We start from the raw sequence: 10,010 nt of genomic DNA on the forward strand, positions 1-10,010 counted from the left end.
TAAATGTTTTACTAAATAAATGTTCGCATGCATATGTATGTGTGCGACAAAAAAGGTCCTGGCTTAAGTGACGGCAACGTAAGAACAAAAGCAAATTTCATGCTTAACTGCAAGCTCAATGGTGTAATTTATGCCATTTCTTTCTCTATTTGTGAGTGTAGATTCTTTACTCATTAAGGCCAACGAAATATATGGCAGTACTTAGATAAAAAGCTAAACCCTATAGTAAGTTGAATATATTCGCACATAAACCACATATCTTTATATTTATACTTATTTACGTACGTATGTATGTATTTACATTCGTGCGCCGCCCTTTTTGCTAAATATTTTGTAATTAATGCTAAATAAATAGAAATTCAATCAAATTAAAAATTTAAATACACATAAGTACTACTTGTATTTACATAAATTACTTTGTATTTACGTACAGGCGTATATCTCTTTAACGGTTTGATTGCATTTGCTCTTGTTTCCGCATAATGTTTTTTTTTCTACGAAAATACTTTCTAGTCAAAATATTTAATTGTTGTATCAAAATATTTGCATATGTACATACATTCGTATTTATGTATTTATGCCTAGGTTTTGTGAAATTCGTATGTAAATAGCTTCAAATGTTAAATAAATAGTTGGAAAAATGTTATTCAATGTGGGTGGCTATTAATTTGATGGTAAATACATTTAGTATGGTAATGTATAGAATGGTGATAATTTTACGAAATAATTGGATGACAGTAGTGGAATTATGACAATCGCTACGCTATATTTTCCTCGCTAAACTACTCTAAATGAAAAGCATCAGGGCCTAAAAGTATACAACAGAGGAAGAGTAACACATGCGATGCATAATCAGCCATATCTGGCAGTGTGGCGGGCATGCAACTAGACGTTGCGTGTTGTTAGGGGTGGCTGCTATTCTTTTGGAGAGCTTTGGCGCTCAAAATTAGCGATAACAAATGTTGGAATACGGCTGCAGGATTGTTAAGGCGACTTCAACAACTAGCGCCTGAATGTATACTACGACGTCGATAAAACCGTATAAAAAGGACAGCTACAATATATATATGCTCAGCTGCAAGTGGAAAAAATTCGTATCACATATTTTTACATATGCACTTCTCAAGTGTCACATAGGAAAAATTATTGAAGTACATAATAGGCAGCAATAACATCTACATTTTCCCAGACGGGCAAGCGGCTTTAACTGGGTGACTAGAATGGCACTAAGAGTTGTCAAAACTTAAAAAGTTCTGATAGCTCTAAACGGTCCACAACATGAAGCATTGGTTGTGTTGTATTATTGTGGCTCTGGTAAAGGTTGAGTCAACTTGAACTTTTGTGGCGACAATGGATAGAAGTAATATAAAATAAAGGATTTGTATGGAATTTAGCGCATCCGCTCAACAAAAACTAAAAAAAAAGAAGACGGGGTCATGGAAATACAATGTAGATGATTTTTTTGTAACATTTTTTGGCATTTGGAAACTACGCTCTTATTTTTCGAAAAAGGAACTTTCTGATACTACATTTTCTCTGTTTAAACTTTATTTAAAACGCTAAAACGCGCACCAAACAGAAACAAAATGTCAAATGCATTAATTTTAAAATACTTTATATCAGCATAATAAATTAGTTACAAGTATTTTTGATACTTTATTTAACTTATTTTTATAATTTTATGTAGATTCGCCGAAAGCCGCATCTCACATGGCAACACTGGTATCAGTTTGACAACACTTTGAGCAGAAATGAAAATTGCTAGTGCAAATTGAAATTATTTGCCGAAAGCTATTTGGGTTCTTTCAGTTGCAGTTACACTTTGCAATTTTTATTTTGGAAAGTGATTCCTGCAAATCTGCAAAAAGAACTTTTTAGGTATTTACACGAGAAAGTGGACTTTCGCTTTCTCACTTTGAGAGAAAAAAGCGCTTGCATTGCTACGTCTAACCGCACTTTAAGCTTAGAAGTTGATGGCACCTCAAATCAGCTTAGCTTCTCTTCTATCCCTTTATGTAGAGGCGGTAACTAATTGTTACCGTTGGCCACAGTGCCGGCCCACCACGACATTTTTTTAATTTTTTTTTTATGCAGATATGCATTTACATGCTCTAGAAGCACTTCTGTATTCAAACAAAAAAAAATCGCTAACGTTTTTTCGCGGTTAGGGCTCGGTATAGAAATCCATGTAAAGTGTGCGGTAGAAACGTATGTTACAGACAATAACCGAAATTTGTTTTGAAACGGATACGTTTTTGGCTGTTTTTCTGAAATTTGTCTTATTGAATTTTTCGTTAAATACGATTTCCTTCTGCACTTCACTGATGCTTTTTCATGGTTCGAAAAAAAACTTAAATAAGGCAACGCCTGAGGGCATTCGAACCCGGCATCTCCATCATCGTTTTCAAACATTTTCCGGATACAAAGATGAATGGAAATTTAAGTCGTTCTCTGTTCATTTCTGGATACTTAAAATTGTACGAAACCGCACTGTCGAAAAAATTAACGTATCTCTGCTTGTTGGGAAGTCATTGTTTTTCCATCGCCGTTCAAGTTGACGTGGCAATTATCCCTGACTGCTGGCAATTGTGCAATGAGAAGTAAAAATAGAATGAAAATTGATTTAACACGGTTGTTTTCAGTAGCAAAAATAAAAAATAAGTGAATTTAATTTTCTTAAAGGAGCTAAGGAGCAAATGAATTTTTTAGCACTTTGCTCAACATCAAGGCGTCGCCACAAAACGGTGGAGAAGTTCGGCCAAACACTATTAATCTGCAGCTGTGCTGAAAGCATGAATATCCTATTTAAAAAGTTTGAATATGCACATTATACACTTACGTATCTTTAAAATGCAATACCATATTGTTAAAGAAAAAGTATGTGATACTCGTATAACCAATAACACTAAATACAATATCAAATAACATTGAAATGAAGGCATGACTGGAATGCTTGTGAAAAATCAACCGGAAAAGCTTTGTGCAAGCATTTTATTTGTGCATTTTTACGCATAAATATTTAAAAATTTTATAAGTATGACAGGGCGTATGATGAACATTTTGATAAGGTGAGAAAGTCTTAGGCCCGGTTGTTCAATGTCTGGTTATCACTACCACTACACTATCGACGATGTTCTTAACCGGAGCTTCTACCTCCGATTTGTGCTAATCAGACATTGAACAACCGGCCCTTAAAGGCTTATCGACAATTTAAATTGTTTGAATACAAAAGTTGATACAAGGGAAAAAGCCTTGAAATTTTTAGTAACGATAACAAATATTTGCTTAGGCCGCACACTAAAAAGTTGAGCTTTGAATTTTTTTCTTTCATTTTATTATTTTCACTTTAAATATAAAATTGTTCGAACTACATATTTTTAAACATTCTATTCTTTGCCTAGAAAAAAATATTAGAATGCGAATATTTTCCCATCCAGAATAGTTTGATGATTCATATGGCATGAAGTGAACTCTGCTTTCAGCATAGAAGAAGGTCAACCAGGTAGCTCAACGTAAAGTGGAATTTATTTACCAGAAGATTATTTTGTACTGACACTTTTTTTTACAAAATCTAAAGTGACTTAGCTTTATACTCACTAGAATTGTCTACTTAATATTTAACATCAATTAAGTTAAACTATTAATGAATATACATACACAACCATTTATAATGCGAGTACCATGTCAAGGCTAATAACCCCTGAGTGCATAAACACTTTTGTAAACAACAACACTTTGCGCTATGAGCTAATCTTCGACTAAGTTGTCGTGTATAAACATGTTCTTATATGTACGTTGTTAAATGAAAGTTAAAGGTCGTAGGACCGTAGCTAGGTGCTGTTGCTGTTTTAACAGACTGCTGTGACGTAGGCACTTAAGCCATGTCTCTTGAGTAAACAGGAAATATGTATGTATGTGCCAAGCGGAATTATCGATGACTGCTCATACATCACTGCTGCTGCTGCTTCTTCGCCATTGCAAAGGCATGGAGTCGCCGAAAGAAACTAAGGAAGGAAGGGAGGAAGGAAGGAAGTATGTATGCTAAGAGTTTCAGTAAATAAATAAATAAAACACACACTTACATATTTATGCATGTATTGTATAATAAATCGATGACTGCTTACTATATGTTATTCGTTGCAGAATACAGTGAACTACTAAAAGCAAAGTTGGCTAAAAAGTTCGACGACTATATACATATTTATGCACTACATATAAACGTACATATCTGTATTTATATTTAGTGACAATTCATAGATGAGAACCTCGGCACAATCAGCGCTATGTCTGTAGGCAGTTATTTCTACCCTGGGGGCGAATAATTTCCACTGCCTCTTAGTTAGTAGGTCTCAATATGAAATGAAATATTGATTGCTGCAAATGCTGATTTATTGCTGTTTGATTACTTTTATCTCGATTTAAATAAATCAAATTAAGTAAAACTTAGAATAAGCTTATCATATCACTTGAATACAGACAGATACATATGAAGGACAACTCTCATTTTGCTGATGTGTTTGCAAGCATGATAAGCATGTGAATATGTATGTATATATATTGTAGATGTCCGTGCGAATATGTGTTCTATATTTCAGATTCAGCAAACACATATTTCATTAGATATTTTCAAACATTTGCTTTAGCGTTGAACATTCAATCAGGAGTGCAATGTCGACAGGATTTTGACATGTTTGTAAATGTACTTACGACAGTGTCTCACATGCGAAAAAAAGCTCCAAAAAATTTAGTACGAGGACGAGAGTAGAGTAAAATTAAATAGGAAATAATTTTTGAGTAAGTAAAATGTATTAAATCAATATTTAATCATTATTTTATCACTTTTTTCGCTCGAAAACAATGATTATTGTGTTTATTTTTCGATGAACAGATATTATTATAATTTTATTTTTTCGCTCAGAGATAAAAGTCATTTTTGAGTTTTATTTTTCCAATTAAAAGAATGATTATATATGTATTCACATATTCGCATGAGAAAAATGCTCAATTTAGAATCGAATTACATTTTGAAAATAGTCATTGATTCATCCACTGTATTGCAAATTAAAATATTTACTAAAGGAAAATATCGACTCATTCAGGTAACAGCAACTTTGGTTGAAGTGAGAGTACAGTGAAGTAGGCGATGAAAGGAAAATTGAACGCAAGCATATTCATTTAAAATTTTATTCCGAACTCATGGTGTGGCGGAAAATACATGCATATGTATGTGTGTACATATATTTTTTTTTAAATTTAAGTGAGTACACAGAGAAAAATATGACGCATAAAAATAAGAAGATTGTCTTGATCTTTTTTTGTAATAAAATAGAAAATGAATTGAAGATTTTATTTTTTCCATGTGTTCTCAATAGCCTAACGGATGGGAGTACGACTGCCGACATTTTGGTCGTGGGTTAAAATCATGTGGAACGCACTTGTTTCTTATTTTTTTAATTTTTTTTTTATTTTTTATTATTTTATTTATTTTTTTATATACAGTACCAGGCTGACCGAGCTTTTCCCGGAGTGCATATACTTTTTAAAGGTTTGGATAGTTAAAAAAAAATATTTTTGAAATAAAAAAAAAAATTGGATTTCGATATCTATTAAGTAAATTTTTTACTCTAAAACTTAGGTGGCAACCCTATTCCGAAATACGCTGCAATGAATGGTACATATCTTGAGCGTAAATGTACTGTGTATACATAACAAAAATGCTGATTGAAATTAACAAAATAAAAATTTGTATTACATAGAAGCGTGACAACCCTGATGGAAAATATTTTCTGACCAAAGTTCTCAACAATAACTTTCATTTGATATCCGTAAATTGTGTAGAATCGGAGGTAAGAGCATTGACACTCCGACTTTACTTGTGTCTTTACTTTAGGACCACCCTAATTTACATAGTACATGCCCAACATACTACTGCAGGGCAAATGCAATTCTGAAAATAGCATGTCACTGGTTACATTTACGCAAACATACATTCAAATTCAATTACAGTCCCTTAAACTGTTGTCAATGTTTGCTCTCTCTCTCTTACAAGCTTTTCCTTTTTCACAAAAAGTTGAGTTCTTCAATCCCCGAAATTCCATTACGTGCAGTTTTAAAATTTTTTTTCATTTTTGTATGAAAGTTTTAAGGCTAAGAGGACAGACATGTTGCTTTGCTGCTCCGTTGAGATGTATTTGTAAATGTAGAAAATGGCATTTTAGTATGCAAAAATATTGGAAATATTTGAATTAATTTAAATGCTTTATTTTCGTTTCCTTAATCAAAAAATTAAGCACACATAAGTATGAGTAAATGAATTCTCTTAGTTAACACTTGAATGCTTTCCAGCCCACCAATTTAACTTAAACTTAATAAAAAAATAATAATTCTTCTACATTCATCATATACGAACGCAAAATATTGTACATACATATGTATATAGTACGTAGATACGTATGTACGTCTAGAGTTTTCCAAACACACAACTGGAAAATATCCTTTTTGCAGACTAAATATCTTTTTAATGGGCTTTGCTTTCTTTGTATGCAATGTTTGTACAACTCATTCCACAGCTCGAATCACACCAGAATGGATTTCAACTTTTATACGGGACAAATCAACAAAGTAAACATAAGGAAAACAATGCGCTTCTGTTAATCTTTTACTCTTGATCCGAGCACGTGCTGGTGTATTGTGCGGCGCAAATGAACTGATGAGGTTGCTCATACGCTACGTAGGCGCATATACACTGTGGGAAATGCACAAGTGCGGAGCTGGTTGTGCACTAGAGAACTTTGAACCGTTACTAGTGCGCATTAATTATCTTTAGCATGCTAGCAACTGGTGAATTTAGCATTGCGATGCCCTACGAAGTGTGAATTGCCTCGTGCTGCATCCCTTTTTCGTTAGTTCCGAACTAGTTCTAAATTCAGCATCACATTTTCTATAACCACTTTCGACTTAGCAAATTTGCATGCCACTGAATAGAAAAAGTCGACTTGGCCAGCTACTTTTTACTTCACATAAAAAACACTCAGCGTTTGCAATTTTGTAAGTTATGAATATATATTTTGTTTTAAATTTTCTAATTTTTTCAATGGAAGAATGCGAATGAATTTAGGCAGCCTAGAGGACTAGTTTTAAGAAGTGTTGTTTTTTTTTAAAGTAATCATATTTCGCCGTTTTTGAATTGATGGGGCTCTAGTTGCTATTGGAATGGTTCACTGGTTCGGGGGTTCCCTGCAGGTTACATATATATGTACATACATTGATATTAACCAAAAATAAAGCCCGCATAAGGATAATATTTTTGATCTTACTGTTTTCAGTGCACATTAGGGTAGGCAAAAAAAAAAATGCATGTAAAAAAGTAAAGGTGGAAATTGAATGCTCCTGTTTTTTTTTTTATTTTGAAATCAAAAAATACTTAGAGGTCTCTCAACGCGCTGAACATTTTTCATGCATTTTATATGGGAATAAACCATTTTTCGCGAAAATGGTAAATAATAATAAGAGTAATAATTATTGAAAATCAAGATTTGTCGGCCAGAAAACACGGTTTCTCTTCAGGAGACTTCCAATAATAATACCCAATTTTATATTTTACCTTTTTTAATACTAGCGATTTTTTATTGGTTCCCCATTGCAATTTTTAGGGTGTCCTATAAAAAATAGTTACTGTTAAAAAATGCCTAAAAAAAAGATTGGGTATTATAATTGAAAGTCTCATTGATTTTCAAGAATTCTATACGAAAAATTGTTTTTTTACCATATAAATTACATGCAGACCACTAAATATTTTTTGATTTCAAAATAAAATAGGGTTATAATTTTTTTTTGCCACAGAATATTTCTGTAAATTCCGGTTTTAATTTTTTTTTGGACTACCCTAGGGCACATATATGCAAATGCATATACAGTGACTCACACAAATGACCACGTGTTTTTTTTTTGATGTTCGTAATTTTTTTCCAGCTAACATTTTTTTTGCTATTTTTATATAAAAATATCGTCTAAGCTTTAACCAAAACCGTCAGTTTCAAACTTTATACAAAATTTAGGAAAATTCAATAAATTTCCATCAAAATTTCAACTTTTTATCCTGAATTGTTGCAGTTTTGTAGCCCCTACAAGTTTGGTCTAATGAAGTGCAAGTTCCAAATGGCTAAAAAAATCGCGTTGATTTTGAGAATTTATAAATGACAAAAATAACAAAAAAAATTTAGCTTGAAAAACATTACAAATATTTGAAGAAAATCAACACGTGATCATTTGTTTGAGTCACTGTGTATATATATGAATGCAAGCCGATCGTCTCCCTAAGCGATATGAATAATAAATATTTTACACCATGTTGCGGTAATTTTTTTTAGTAAAAGAACTGACATGCAGTAATTGTACATTTTTTATTTTTCACCAGCGTGCAAGGATTCTTTGAATGAGCTTTATTAAAAAAATAAAATTTAATTGACTTTGGTTAATGCGAAGCGTAAAACAGTGGTGCACAGATTTTATTAAATTGAATTGCGGAGTACCTAGTTTCAAAAACGCTGATAAAATTATCCAATCCTGTTTTTAATCGTTAAGAGTTTGACACCTGCAAAAAAAAAAATTCATAGCGATGGAAAAAATCGTACGCACTTTCGAATTTTAAAGACTACGGTGAGACTAAATGTGAGTAAGTTTTTGGAATGCCTGGTCTAAGGCACAGTAAAACAAGTTCGTTATATTTTTCAACATAATTTAGTCAAGAACAAGTTCGGAAATATGTACTTTGGAAGAAATCTGAATAGTGAGTCTCTTTTGAAGTCCAGGGGGAACGAGGCCGTCCAACTTTCTCCTTCTAGTTAGACTAGTTTTGGTTGGGTGGTGAACACCCAATTCTCAGCAAACAACTATATATATCGTGAATCGTCAACTGATTTTTAGCATAATTCGTTAGTTTAAGGAATGCGAAAATAACTTTATTTTTTTCAATTGAATCTTCTTTGTCTATTTGTGGTTTCTAGAAAGGAGAATTCCTTTGCATTAAATAAATTCAGATTATTTTAAAATACACAAATAAAATTCACTATCACCTGGATCAAGGAATTTTTTAAAGCCAATGTAAATACTTACCTTGTCATAGAATTTGCAATTCAAAAAGGAATACAATGGTTAAAACTTATTTATTACCATAATCTAAATTCCGTAAAATTACTTTATGAATTTACTTACACATAAGTACATACAAGTGTTGGATTTAAAATCACAAAATATTTACAAAGTCATGAATAAATATTTTCCCGAATTGGTTTGTTCATTTTTTTTTAGTTGATACGTTTTTCACATATTTCCCGCCATAGCTGTGTGTGTGCACAAAAAGACAAGTGCTGCACACATACATACATACATACATGCATACATATACAACTTATATAAGCATTTATTTTTAGTGTTGGCAAGAAAAAGATACGGGTATTGTATGCCTGAAAAAAAAATATATATTTTACAATTAAATTTACAAAGGAATATACGGCAATTTCTTGTAAACTACCACGAAAAATATGCATCTCGCCTTTTTTGCAACTTTTGCAAGTATTTTCCTTTCACAAATATTCGCTTGCGTAAAAGAGTAATTTTCGGATTTGATACAAGTGCGATTGAAACCATTGCCTTCCCGTTGCTCTTTTTCTTTCGCCCCTCCTCACATTTTTTCTCTCCATGGCATGCCATGATATATGTACATACTATTTGAATGTGTAAAAATTCAGCTCAGCGTAGTTCGATTCACTTCTGCGTTACAATTATGGTGGTATGTTCACTGTTATGTGTAAACTTTTGTCATCGGCTGGTTCACTCGGCGTGCCTGCTGAAAGAAAATTCACGATAAAATACAGGTAAATGAAAGCTTAAAAATATTTATGAAAGGCGCTTGAGACAATTTATTTTTAAAATTTCGCATATTTACATATATAGTACATACATATATATAGCGCATATAAAAATTGCAACATGAATTCGTTAATCAGATT

General features: G+C 32.4%; 1 protein-coding gene across 1 annotated transcript in view; it reads left to right on the forward strand.

Moving 5' to 3' along the window:
* LOC118747472 overlaps positions 1 to 10,010 on the forward strand; it is a 42,283-nt gene that overhangs the window by 31,409 nt on the left and 864 nt on the right. The gene's annotated exons all lie outside the window — the stretch shown is intronic.

This window comes from Rhagoletis pomonella, unplaced genomic scaffold (assembly GCF_013731165.1).
Source record: "Rhagoletis pomonella isolate Grant_MI unplaced genomic scaffold, Rhpom_1.0 Rhpom_scaffold_00012, whole genome shotgun sequence".
Lineage (NCBI taxonomy): Eukaryota > Metazoa > Arthropoda > Insecta > Diptera > Tephritidae > Rhagoletis > Rhagoletis pomonella.